The sequence below is a fragment of the Hypanus sabinus genome, chromosome 6 (assembly GCF_030144855.1).
Source record: "Hypanus sabinus isolate sHypSab1 chromosome 6, sHypSab1.hap1, whole genome shotgun sequence".
NCBI lineage: Eukaryota > Metazoa > Chordata > Chondrichthyes > Myliobatiformes > Dasyatidae > Hypanus > Hypanus sabinus.
The window spans coordinates 139363913-139378287 of NC_082711.1; the positions used below are offsets into that span (position 1 = coordinate 139363913).

General features: G+C 45.4%; 1 protein-coding gene across 7 annotated transcripts in view; it reads right to left on the reverse strand.

The window, feature by feature from the left end:
• The window catches only part of gtf2ird1 (GTF2I repeat domain containing 1), a 202936-nt gene extending 193650 nt beyond the window's left edge, over window positions 1–9286 (reverse strand). Inside the window, exons 1-2 of one of the 7 annotated variants that reach the window (XR_009512780.1) lie at window positions 8073–8548; window positions 6097–6223 (exon numbers count right to left, since the gene is read on the reverse strand). The gene's annotated coding sequence lies outside the window, so the exon portion shown is untranslated. Of the gene's footprint in view, window positions 1–6096; window positions 6224–7680; window positions 7700–8072; window positions 8549–8962; window positions 9108–9142 lie in introns of those variants that run through there. The other 6 variants (XM_059973054.1, XM_059973053.1, XM_059973056.1 and 3 more) reach the window with 6 other exon arrangements.
• Between the last annotated feature and the right edge of the window lie 5089 nt (window positions 9287–14375).

Here is a 14375-nt window from a genome sequence, read left to right on the forward strand (position 1 = left end):
TACATTTTTACACATATGTGTATACACACACACACACACACACACACAGTAATTCAGTTTTTTTTCTTTATGATCAAATATTGCATTTTCTGCTGCTGTAAAGTTAACAAATTTCACAACGCCGGTGATAATAAACCTGATTCACCTTCCCTTTCCTCCTGCAATTATAATCATCCAAACTCATTTGTATCTCCAAGAGGCCCAAGGTTTTAGAAACACTGCATTTTGGAGCAACCACCCAACCAGTCCTAATTTCCTACACTTGGCCAATGTTCCTCCAAGGCCTGCCCCTCCATGTACCCATCCAAGTGCTTCTTAAATGTTTCCTGTTGTACTTACCTCAACCACTCCAGGTACACACCATATGAAAAAGTTGCCCGCAAGGTCCTTTGTAAATCTTTCCCATCTCAATCTAAATCTATGCTCCCTCATTTTGGACTGCCCTGCCTTGAGGAAAATGCTATAACCATCCACTTTATCTATCCCTCTCACAAATTTAAAAAAAAATCTACAAGGTTTTCCTACATTCCAAGGGATGAAGATCTAGCCTGGCCAGGCTTACAACAACCACATATGCACCCTTTCCAGTTTATTTACATTTTTCCTTCAACAGGGTGAGCAAAACTGTATGCAATACAATGCCCCAGCCCCTGTACTCGAGATGCCAGCAAGCTAAATACCTTGGTCACTAGCCTGTCTGTATGCGACACCCCCTTCAAGGGCCTATGCACCATGTACTCCAAAGTCCCTGCTCCATTACACTGCCTAGTGCAAGTCCTATGCTTGGTGTCTTTTCAAACTGGCTCACCATTTTGCCAACTTCAACTACAACCAGTTGCCTCTGAAACTGGACCAAACTTTCCCTGGAGTCCTCTGTAGGTCCAATACTAAAAATCCTCCTCTAGTCCCTTCCCTTTTACCCTCTCCAAACTGGTCCCAACTGGCGGATGCTCCCACTAAATCATTAACCAGTCTTCCAGCTTGACTGACGTTGGTACATTGCCACTCAAATACTGCTTCTGTCTTCTTCAAATCAGTCAGTACTACCTCAATACTCCAACTGCCACTTCACGTCCAAACCTACTTTCCTCTTGTCTGACAACATGCCCCTACCAAATCTTCAATTTCCTCCAATTATATTTCATGCCATTTTAAACTCATGCTCCAGTTTCCAAAGGTGCGCTACAAATGCAAATTGTATCCCAAGTGAGCATGGCAAAAGTACTCCATCTGCACCATGTTCTCCAATATAGTATCTCTACAGATGTATCTCCTCACCGCAGATAGGGTTTTAAAAATGGTGAAGTGTAGTCCCTTCTATTCACTGCCACTGTGATTATTGCTGTTTAGGCCCCCCCCCCCCCCCCCACGGTACTAGTGCTGGGGAAGTGTTGCAGGAGCTCTATCGAACAATCTGTAATCTCGAAGCCACTCACCCCAATGGAGTCTTCATTGCAGCTGCTGACTTTAATCATACCAACTTAAAAACAATCCTGCCAAACTTCTACCAGCATGTCAACTTTGCGACCAGAGCAGAGAATATGTTAGACCTGGTCTATGCCAACATTTGTACAGCCTAGAAGGCTACCACCTCCCCCGCACCACCCTCACCTCAGATACTCAGACCACACAGCCATTTGCTAATCCCTGCATACAGACCACTGGTAAAACAAGTCAAACCAGTTCACAGGGAGATCAGGACCTAGCCTGAAGGTGCCAGCTCAATGCTGCGGGTCTGCTTTGAAAGCACGGACTGGAGCACGTTCAGGGAGACAGCTATCTACAAACATCACATCAACATTGATCAATATGTGGGATCTGTATACATTGAGGACATTATTGTGATTAAGCACTACACTGCCAGGAAAACGAGAAACCATGGATGACTGGGAGGTTTATAGTCGGCTTAGGGATCAGGGTGCTGCCGTCAGATCGGCGGACAGACCAACTCTTAAGGTCAGCAAGAGCCGCGCTCTCCCATCCCATCAGGACGGCAAAGTACGAGTATCCAGAGACACCTTTGTGACACCAGGGACGCGTGGGACATGTAGAACAGTATACACACCATAACCAGCTACAAGTTTCGGTAACCGTGATGTCTCCCTCCCAGATAGGCTGAATGCTTTCTCTGCACGACTTGACCAAACGTGACATCAAGGGAAGCCCCCTCTCTCCCTGAGGAGCAAGCAGCCTATCTGGCCACAGCTGAGGTGAGGAGGATCCCCTCCAGTGTAAACCCACGGAGAACTGCAGAGGTAAACAACATACCTGGTCAGGTACTGAGGGACTGGACTGTGCGGTCCAGCTAACGGAAGTCTTCGTGGACGTCTCTGAAACAGCACATTGTGCCTGAAGGCTTCAAGGCAGCCACCATCATTGTCCAAGAGAACAACAGTAACTGGCCTAAACAATTACCGCCTAGCAGCACTGACTTCGACAATCATGAAGTGCTCTGGGATCGTATAAAATCCCACCTTCCAGCTACACTGGGCCCTTTTCAGTTTGCCTACTGCTCAGACCAGTCCACCGATGATGCCAAAGCCTCAGTCCTCCACTCTGCCTTGTCCCACCAAGCAAATAATACCTTATACACCATGATGTTGCTTATTTGTTTCAGCTCAGCATTTGACACAATCATCCCTCAGAGGCTGGTGGGTAAATTCTCCTCCGTGGGACTCAACACCCCTCTCTGTAACTGGATCTTGGACTTCTTGACAGAAAGACCCCAGTCAGAGTTTGCAGCAACATCTCAAACTCCATCACGCTGAGCACTGGTGGCACCCCCCCGCCCCCCGGGGGCTGCGTGCTCAAGTCGCTGCTGACTCACAACTGCACAGTCAGAGTCAGCTCAAAGCACATCACCAGGTTTGTTGATGATAGTACAGTGGTAACAATGACGTCGGCATACAGAGAGGAGGTGGAGAGGCTTGTCGGTTGGTGCAAAAGCAACAATTCGAGTCTCAACATGAACAAGACAAAGAGAGATGATTGTGGACTTCATGAAGCCACACAGACTGACCACTCTCTGTTGCAGATGGAGAGAGTGAAGAGCAAAAAATTCCTTGGTATGCACATAACAGACAGTCTAACCTGGACCCACAACAACTCCTCACTATTCAAGAAGGCACAGCAGTGTCTCCACTTTCTGAAGGGACTGAGGCATGCAAGGCACTTGAGAGTAATCTGTCTGGCTGCATCATTGTGTGGTATGGAAGCTGCAAGGCAGCAGACTACAAGTCCCCACAGAGGATAGTAACAACTGCTGAGCAGATCTTCGATGTCTCCCTCAGCCCTATTTGTGGCATTTACCAGAAGCATTTTATAACAAGGACACAAAGCAATGTTGAGGATCCCTACCACCCATCCCACAATCTCTTTGACCCACTACCATCAGGAAGGAAGTACAGGAGCATCAGGACTTGAACTGCCAGACTGGGTTACAGCTTCTTCCCTCAGGCTGTGAGACTAATGAATACCCTGCCACCACCAAGGTCTCGTCACTGGGACAGCGAGCTGTTTACTGCTTATCTGTGCTGCACTTTACTCCAGGCATTTTGAATTATATTTTATTAACTTATTTATAATATAATATTTTAGCTTCATGAGCTGTGTGGGTGAACCGTGGTCTGGAGGAATGTTGTTTCATTTAGTCATACATAGTCAGTTAACAATAAACTTGAAATGTTGTATGAAGCACGCAAACCATCACTGTTTTGTTCAGAAGTACTGGCAAATCTTTTTTGAAGTCTTCTTCATTTCTGAAAGTTTTCACGAAGTGACTGAACACAAGCCAAGTCTTGTTTGTTTTATCAGAGTGTGTTCGCTTCAAGGAGCCTGGACAGTTTCATTGCTTCATTTAATAAAAACTTTTTCACACAACAGTCTCATTGGCTACTGTTGGTTGCTTGGAGCTGGTATAAATCCATATTTCAGATACTCCACACTACACTATCTACACTTCTTTGTTTCTGCCATTTTCATTATGGATTAACGATCACAGTCAATCATCTGTTGTTTAAGTCCAACCTCAAGCAATGTGATCAATAAAGGTGAAAGTTATGACATCGTCATTGCTCAGGCAAAACCTGACTCTGGGCCTGAAGGTACATACAGTGGGGCAGTGATATCTCAGTTGGGCCGTACGCTGCAGAAACGCAATCAAGAGTATTTGAAAGGGCAGATTCTGAACTTTACTCCATTAAGTGCCCTTACCCTAATTAACAGGGATTGTGTCACTGCATGATTAGAGTATGGGAATCAGACTAACAGGGTGCTACAGTAGTGAGTGGCAATAATGTGCGAGCCAGGCTGAGAAACAACACAATACACAGTGTCACATTGCTTTTCAACAACTATAACGCACTTTGACCAAAGTCCAAGAGAATGGTGGGTTAGCAAGAAATGAGATGATTATGTGATCATTGCGATCAACTATGAGGCAGGGGATCAAATGCTTAATTTAAGAAATTAGTTACTTAATATAAGCCTGTAATCCCTCAGCTCCCCCTTTCCATGACTGTACACCCCTCACCACCTCCTTTACCTTTATCACTCCCTTAGAAATTACCACTGCCCCCACTGTATCAGGCAAATCAAAGCCATTTGTCCTCAGCTCCTCACGGTCTATTTTCCACATTCACGTCATCATTTCTCATCCTGTCAACTATATGAGAGTGAAGATTATCTGTGCCCTGATGACCCAATTATGAGCCTCTGCCTACATATCCACCAATACTGGGGCTGCCTAAGTCCACTTCTGGCACAGCTCATGTGCAGATGAAACCCTAACCCATATTTTTGTTCCAATACGTTCCCGACTGGCCACCCGTGTTCTACCTCCATTAACTTGAGCTCAAAATCACTGTCAGGTGCACAAGTGCTCATCTATACAGGTGCAATGAAGAGTTTCCTTGTGGCAGCACGTATCACCTGAAGCACAACATGCACAAGAACAACAGAGATTATGCAAAATCATATGAAAAGGAACACAATCAGAGAAAAAAGAAGCTAAATCCATTGTGGTGTAAAGTGGTCACAGTGCAGGGAAAATGAGATTGCAATTAGGGTTGTGCAGGTTGGTTCATGAATCACATGGTTGAAGCTGTCTCAACTCTGCTACCTTTATTCAACCAAATTATGTTTATTCACTATCCTTACTTAAATGTCCTCTATGGTTTCACCCTCAAATTTAGATACCTCATTCGGCCTTATAACCCTTTAAGTTAACTATGGCTCACCGAACCGCAGCATCTACAAGTGCATCTGCCTTCAATTGTCCAGGTCTGATGCTATGGATCTCCTTCCCTAAACCTCTCCTTTCCTTCTCATTTAGTCTTAAAATATGTTTCTTTGACAACCCGCAAGTTTGCAACATTTTTCTGCCTGTGAGAAGCATCTCAGGGTATTTAGCTTGTTGACAGTGATGTAAAAATAGAAGCTGCTGGTTTAACAACCATAATTTTGTTGTGGTACAGCCCATAGCCACAATTAACATAATGCTTTACGGCTGCACGACCAGAGTTCAATTCCTGCTGCTGCTTGTAAGGAGTTTGTACATTCTCCCCATGACAGCACAGGTTTCCTCCCACGTTCCAAAGATACACGGTGGGTGTTAGCGAGTTGTGGGCACGCTACATCGGTGCTGAAAGCACGGCGAGACATGTGGGTTACCTAGCACAATCCTCACCCAGTTTTGATTTCATGCAAAACGATGCAATTCCCGGCATGTTTCGCCATACACGTGACAAACAAAGCCCTTCAAATAGGGTTTATGAGAAACTGAAGGGAGAAACCAAGAAATCCTTGTGCTACAGTAATATAGTCAGTACAATTCTTAAAAATTGATTGTAAAGGTGACATCTAAATCACAGCCTGCAGAGCACCAAGGAATGCAAGGTCTTGATACCAAGAGGATTCTTGAGGTTCTCTTGCTCATTACAAATAAATAAAAAGACGACAAGCATACATTCACAATTCACAAAAGCACTTCACGGCCAATAAGGGCAAGCTTGAATTACAGCTACTTTTATGAGGTAGGAAATAACGCAGGTTCATCGTGCACAACATGATAACAGGCAGATAGCCAGAACTCCTTACCCAACAACACTGTGGAGAGTCTTCACCACGCAGACTGCTGCAGCTCAGTGAGGCTCCTCACCATCACCTTCTCAGGAGCAATTATAAAAGGGCAATTCTTGTTGGTATTGCTATTGATAGCCACATCCTGTGAATAAATAGACAAACATGTTTAATGCTGCTAGTCTCGATTGATGTGTCAGTTTAGCCAAAAGCAAGAGAAGTACAGTCCCAGGCAATTCTTTTACAACTGTGAGAGAGAGCAAACTGTAGCTCTGCTCAAATTCTGAACTCCCATCATCTTTCATTATCTGCCCAAGGAGAAAGAAAGTGAACTTACAACCCACTCCTTAGAACAAGTGCAGCCAACTGTGTTGGAAGCTTTGACAAGATGTAACAGTAACACTGCATCATCTTACATATCAGGTAGCAACTGCGTCTCTGTGGCAGCACTCCCGTCCATCTCTCTCCTCGCCTCCCTCAGAAGGTTCAGAGGGTCTGAACGTGAAAACACTGGCTCATTCCTCACAGTTTCAAAAGGGCCCTTGCTCTCTGTCCAAAGTCACATCCCTTGGACGAGAAGACAGCATTTTCCAAGTAGGAAGTCTTCCAGAGTTTCCTGCTAAATATTTATCCCTCAACGAACACAATTAAATACGGATTGCCTGATCACATTACTGCTTGGTGGGGACTCCCTCCACAAATCCACTTTCGCACTTCCCACAGAAGTTACTGGAGTTCACAGGTGCTGGCTGGCTGTGAAGTAGTTGGGGGGGAGGTGGTGACGGGAGACAGAGGAGAGAAGTGTGCCAGTACTCTGGAGGACCCTCACCACACAGACTGCAGCAGTTCAGTGGGGCGCCTCACTGTCACCTTCTCAGGAGCAATCACAAATGGGTACACTTTGCTGGTGTTGCCACATCCTGTGCCGTGCAAGTTTCGCTCCATGCCAAATTTTCATGTCAGAAGTGACCATGGCTCTCTGCACTGGCTCAGGAAACTTCTAAGAGACTGCCTAGAGGGGAGGTCAAACAGGCCAGTGGCCCAACTATTCCCTCTGGAGAAAAACTGACTCCAGTTCCTGAGGATCACTGCTTACTGACACTTTCCTTAAACAATGTTTCAATGTGGAAACTGCCTCACTACCCAGAAAGACCCCCAACAATCTCCGAAAATCTGGATAACTCCCACCTCCCTTCCTCAATGCTGATATCATCAGTCATCCTAGAGAAAACTGCAGAAACTGCTGCTTTATTGAACACTGTTTTACGGACAACATCCAAGTCAGCAAATACAGGACACGGAAGAGCTTGTGACCTTAAGAAACCCCTTAAATTGGCTGTTTTTCAAAGGACGACAACCCTGAAATATAACACGAGAGTAGGGCCAGTCAAAGGGAGAGGGAACAAACTCAGTCATGGTCAGTAAAATCAAAAGCGTGGCGTATAAAAAGAAAGCAAAAGCACATTTCAGGCAATTAAATAATCAATAAATTCGTGTAATCAGGCACTCCTGCAGAGATGTTAAAAATCGGGAATAAACACCGCGTAGTTCTTGGAGGCGGTGCGGGCGGGAGCGATGGTTTTATCACTTGGGATTGCTCACCAGCTGCGGAAAACGACTGCGATTGAATTTGAAAACTGACGGACTCTGGTGAATGACCGGGTACAGTGCAGCGTCCCGGCCTGCGTGCACTCATCCCCCTCTCTCTCTGGTACAGAGCACACTGCTGCACAGCACAGATCGGAGTTGGAAGTGCCAAGAGTCGCCAGTGGGGGAAGGGGTGCCGCGCATAAAATGTCAGATTAAATAAACCAGCGACTTCCATAAAATGCACCCCCCCCCCTCAGAACTCGGTTGAAATCCTGACTGACTGATCTCAAACTGCATGTTGCACCCCAAGCAAGTCACGTGTCACCGCAGGATACAATATGTATCTTTAAAATATGAAACATTGTGACAACTTGTTCTGGTTTGTTTCTGTTATTGTTACTTACACCTTTAAATTTAGACGACCCACCACAGCGCTGATCTCTTCTTTCCCAAAAACACACACACATACAAACATACAGGAGTTCCTTGTGTTTAAAAAAATAAAAAAAAACTTCCCAACGTCCTAGTTTTTTTTTCCTTTAGAGCAATCCGGATATCTATTTTTTTGATTTTCTGGATTTTTTGAGAATTACAATCCGAGGTCTTTTGCTGAAGGTGTATCTTTTTGTCCTGATTGCAGAGTAGGCACGGTTTGGCAGATTTTTTTTGCTGGCTCTGCTCAGACTAGCCTTTGTTCTCTAATCCCAGTAAAGCAGAAACTCATTCGCCCCTGCTAATCCCAGCTCCAGTCCTACACACTCCTTCATTGGCTGTAATTTACATACGGATTAAGGCACACACATGTCCCATTCTTTCGCCAAATTACGGCACCTTGAAATTGACAAGAAGAGAGAAAAAGGGGGCGGGGAGACGAGGAATTGACAAGAAAGAGCGCGTGAAACCGCGCGCGTCATTTTCTTCCATTAAAACAGCCCCATCCACCCCGCAAAGAAAACAATCGGAAATATACAGGGAGGGGGTGCGCATGGATAAACTACTCCTCAATTAGGGAGTGTTAAATTTCGGGGGCTTTTTTATATATTCTAATAAAGAACCATATTAATTTGCGTTAATGAAAAGGATGCACCAAATAACCACGCTGGTTAATCTGCAAAATGTAAAGGCGCTGCAGGGTTTTTACTATGCCCTACTCTGGGTGTAGATTACAGAGAGAGAGACCATGTGATCTTCCCACGGGGCCCATGGAAAGAGAGAGATACGCTCACATCAAATGGCCGACTGCACTGTTACCCTGAGTCCGCAGTTCGCCATCCCGTAAGGAAAGAAAGCAAACCTTCTGCAAGAGCATAATGTGCACACTCAGCGGAAGTCCCGAATCGTCGGCAGATAAAGCGCTCCTCCGCAAACAATATCTAATTCGTCTTTTAAAAAAAAACAAATCCAAGAGTTAACTTTTGCAGCGCAGCGGCGCCGGCACAGTTCAGCGGACAGCTGACAAGTAAATTGAACTCACCTCACATCTTCAATTGGTAGCCATTCTGTTAACTCTTTGAATGCTGTGTCGAGTCACTTGATTGAACTCAGTCACAATGCGGCTTGGAGACTTTTTATTTAATCCCGGAGGTTTATATTGTACACACTTACAAGAATGCTTCCTTCAAAACATAAATAGTCATGCCTCTCTGATCTGTTCCACCATCCAGAGGAACATTTGTGATCCTTCAATGATATCGGTTTCTAATCCAAGCCCCCCCCCCATTCCTTCATTTCTTAACGCTGAAAAAAATCTATTAATCTAAATTTTAAACAGCCTGGTGGACAAAACCCAGCCACCCCCATCCTCTGCAGTAAAAAATTCCAAAGATTGCCTTCCCGCTGAGCAAAGACTTCATGTATTCATTTCTGGTATGTGGGCGTCCCTGGTAAGTCGAGTATTTGTTGCTTATCCCTAATTGCCCTTGAGAAGTTGGTGGTGAGCCACAGTCAACAACCACCGCAAATCCTTTTGGTGAAGGAACTCCCACAGAGTGGTGGGGAGTCCTTGGGTGTGGGCGCTGTAACTGTTAAAGGAAATGCAACACCATTTTCCAAAGCCTGACCCCTGTGCACTCGGAGGGGAACCTGTACGCGGTGGTGTCCTTGGAGGCAGCAGAGGTAATAGACAGAGCCGCCCTGGTCCATCACTGCTCTGTGTCCTGTCGACAGTCTCTGTTGCAGCCGCTGTGCCCAGGGGGTGAAGTCATGGAGGCGGTGACAATTGACTGAGCCGCGTTGTCCTGGATAGGGTCAGTCGAGGTTTGCAGCTGTCGAAGTTGCATGCATCCAGGCCAGCGGAGGGTGTCTCAGCACGTTGCTGATGGTTTGTGAGTTATTGACGGTGACAAGGTTTGGTGTACCACAGGGAAGTTGCTCAGCATGGGGCATATTCTGCCCTTAATACCACCGTATTTCAGTTTCTGGTCATTCACCCCACCTCAGAATGTTGATGCTGGGGTACTCTGTGATGGAAACTCCGTTGGAGATATACCTGACTAAACCAGAGTCACAGACCAGCCTTGCACGTGATGGGGGGCTGCAAAGCAAAGCTGACTGTCACAATTGAGAGCATCCTGACTGGCTGCATCACAGAGAGTGGTGCGGACAGCCCAGCACATCTGTCATTGTGAACTTCCTATGATTCAGGACATTTACAAAGACAGCTGTGAAAAAAGGGCCCAAACGATCACTGGGGACTTGAGTCACCCCAACCACAATCTATTCCAGCTGCCACCATCTGGGAAATGGTACTGCAGTGTTAAAGCCAGGACCAACAGGCTCCGGGACAGCTTCTTCCACCAGGCCATCATGCTGGTTTGAGTGTACATTGACTGTTCTGTTTATTATAAATTACTATGATTGGACATGGAACATTTAGATGGAGACGTAATGTAAAGATTTTTACTCCTCGTGTATGTGAAGGATGTAAGAAATAAAATCAATTCAATTCAACAAGGCCAATGCATTCCTGTGCAATGACACCAGACTCCTGTACCCACTGTCAGACCAGCCTTGGTGAGAGGGAACCCATCAGGCCCAGATGGTGATCCTGGCTGTGTCCTGCACAGATCAGCTGACTGGGTTATTCACAAACATCTTTAACCTCTTCCTACTCCAGTCTGAGGTTCCTACCAACTTTAAGGATACCGCTATCATCCTGATGCCAAAGAAAAAGAAGGTAACGTGCCTTGATCCCTGCTATCCACTATTAAGGAGTGCTTTAAGAGACATCAATGACAACCTGTCAGACAACCCTGACCCGGTAGAACTTGCCTGTTGCTGAAACAGATCTACATCAAATTCCATCTCCATGGGCCCACTCTCATCTCTGGAACAGGTGGTTTATGCCGGACTCGTATTTATTCACTACAGCTCTACCTTCAGTATCATAGTTTCAAGCAAACTCATCTCCAAACTCCTAGAGTTGGGACTCAGCACCTCCCATTGCAAGTGGATCCTTGACTTCCTGACCAACAGCCCACAGTCAGCAAGGATAGCCAGAAACGCCTCCGCCGTGATTAGCCTCAGCATTAGCATCCTACAATGATGCAACCTCAGCTCCCTACCCTGCCCTGTATGCAGTCGCCAATGTGTGGTCATCCGCTCGAGCTATGTCTGAATGTTTGGTGATGACATCAACGTCGTGGGCCAGATCTCAAGAAATAGCAGAGGAGAGCCTAGTGGCATGGCATCCTGACAACAACAGTCCCCTCTATGTTGGCGAAACAAAAGGGCTGGTCATTTACTTCTGGAGGAGGGGTGGAGTACACCCTCTTTTATTTATCAACAGTGCTGAGGTGGAGATAGCTGAGAGCTTCAGGTTCCTAGGTGTGAATACCAATAATAACTTGATCTGATCCAGCCGCCTGGATGCTATCGCCAAGAAAACATAGCAGCTGCTCTCTTTCTGGAGAAGGCTAAGCAAGTTAGCATGCCTCAAAGAATTGACTTTATTACTTACAACCTTCATATACACGAGGAGTAAAAATCTTTGTTACGTCTCCGTCTACATGTGCAATTTACAGTAATTTGTAATAAATAGTATGTACAACAGGACAGTCAATATAATATAGAAATACAGTTGTGTCAGCATGAATTAATCAGTCTGATGGCCTGGTGGATAAGCCGTCTCGGAGCCTGTTGGTCCTGACTTTTATGCTGCAGAACCATTTCCCAGATGGTAGCAGCTGGAACAGTTTGTGGTTGGAGTGACTCATGTCTCCAGTGATCCTTCGAGCCCTTTTTACACACCTGTCTTTGTAAATAGAAGCATAGAAAAACCTACAGCACTATACAGGCCCTTCGGCCCACAAAGTTGTGCTGAACATGTCCCTACCTTAGAAATTACTAGGCTTACCCATAGCCCTCTATATAAGCTCCATGTCCAGGAGTCTTTTAAAACACCCTATTGTATCTGCCTCCACCACCATTGCCGGCAGCCCATTCCACTCACTCACCACTCTCCGAGTAAAAAACTTACCCCTGACATCTCCTCTGCACCTACTCCCCAGCACCTTTAACCTGTGCCCTCTTGTGGCAGCCATTTCAGCCCTGGGAAAAAGCCTCTGACTATCCACACGACCAATGCCTCTCACCATCTTTTACACCTCTATCAGGTCACCTCTCATCCTCCTTCACTCCAAGGAGAAATGTCATGAATCGTGGGAAGTTCACATTTACAGATGCACTGGGCTGTCTGCACCACACTCTGCAGAGGCCCTCGCCAATTTTTGCAGGCACACCACAGAAAGCATCCTTTATGGTAAGCAACTGCTCTTCCCAAGATGGCAAGAGATTGCAGAGATAAGAACATATGAGCTGTCTACTAGAAGATCAGCCTCCCTTCCATTAAAATTGTCTACACTTACCACTGTACTCAGAAAGTAGCCAACATAATCAAAGTCCCCTTTCATCCTGGTCATTCTGTCTTCTCCCCTATCCCATTGGACAAACATTACAGAAACTTGAGAACACATACCAATCGGCTTAAGGGCTGTTTCTGTCCTGCTTTTATAAGGCTTTTGAATGGACCTCAAGTCAAGTTTATTATCATTTAACTATATACATGTATACCGTCAAAAGAGACAACATTTCTCCAGACCAGGGAGTAAAGCACTGATGTACACATGCACACATATAACACACAATAACTTAGGAAAGTAAGAATTAAATCTACAAATGAACTACGCATAGATAAAAAGAAAATAAAGTTCATAAAGTAAATGTAGGGCACAGTATAAATTATCTGGTGACTCCTAGAGCACGATGCCGCAGTGAGATCAGAAGCCTAGTGGCCAGAGGGACGAAGCTGTTTCGCATCCTGACCGTTCTTGGCTTTTTGTATCGGAGTCTCCTGCCTGATGATAGAAAGTCAAAGAGGATGCTGGATGAGCTACAATAAAGATGAACTCTTAATCTCTCATTCTGCCTCATCATGGTCCATCCAATTAACTGTCTACCTGTAATGCACTTCCTCTTTAAGTGTTGCACTCTATTCTGCATTCTGTCGTTCTGCCTTTGTACTACCTCGATATATTTCTATTCTGTCTACAAACAAAGCTTTCCACTCTATCTCAGTACATGTGACAATACTAAATCAATTACCAATTAATCATTGACTGACATCTGTGAGGCATGAATGATACTAGCTAATTATCAACCCATTGCTGAATGTTGTCGAGGTTTTTCTCTGTGAGATTTGGATTGCTTTATCTTCCAGGCAGTTTCAAATAGAACTGAACATTGTATGATTGTCAGTAAACACCACCATTTCTCACCATATGACAGAAGGATGATCACTGTTGAGGCAGGTGATGACAGGGCTTAGGACTCTGCCCATGGTGTTGTCCTCGTGCAAAGCAGATTGACCTCTAACAACTACAACTATTTCCCTTTGTATGAAGTATTGCTCTATTAAATTATTTCGACTTGATATCCATTGACTTCAGCTTTGCCAGAGTCCTTTGATCTCACCCGGAGTGAAATCTTCCCTTGATATTAAGGGTAGATGGGGCTTGTCAGCCGTGTTTGGCAGCTCATCTAGGAGAAGGAAAACTCTGATCTCAAGCCTCCACTGCATTGTGGCTATACCCACTCACAGGGAAGGCTTCGGGGATAAATCCTGAGGGAAAATCTGGAGTCCCTGAGGCAGACCTACATTGAGTTCAACGCTGGCTGGCACTCCCTGCCCTTCCTCTGGATCAGCTGCTTGGAGATGGGGAGCCTGCTGCAGAGGTAACAAGTTTCTCTCCATATCATACTGCCCTGACTTGCTTGTGTACTGGCTTGCATATCAAACACAGGCAGCTAGAACACCTGACTAAGGGAGGGCCTTAGCCGGGCAGACAGCACTCCAGTCCAAGATGTAATAACGTCTTGAGTTCAGTGGTTCCAACAAAACCCAAACAGCAGTTAATTGGCAAGTAGGGATGACTGAATCACACTGCCATCAACTCAACTTGTCATGAACCCTTCATCCCTCTACAGTTTGCCATTGAGCCTGGGTTCTGGGTTTCTCGAACACCTGTATTTACTAACTGTTAGAGCCGTTAAGCCCAGGTGCTTTCAGTTTGGTCTTGTCGGGTTGGTCGTGACTGGCATGTGTTTCCTGAATTCCAAGAGAAGTCTTGTTGTGTTCTGTAAGTGGAGTTTGTGATGAATGATATCTCTCACACCATGACACACTGCTTGTCAGTTCAGTGATGTTGGTA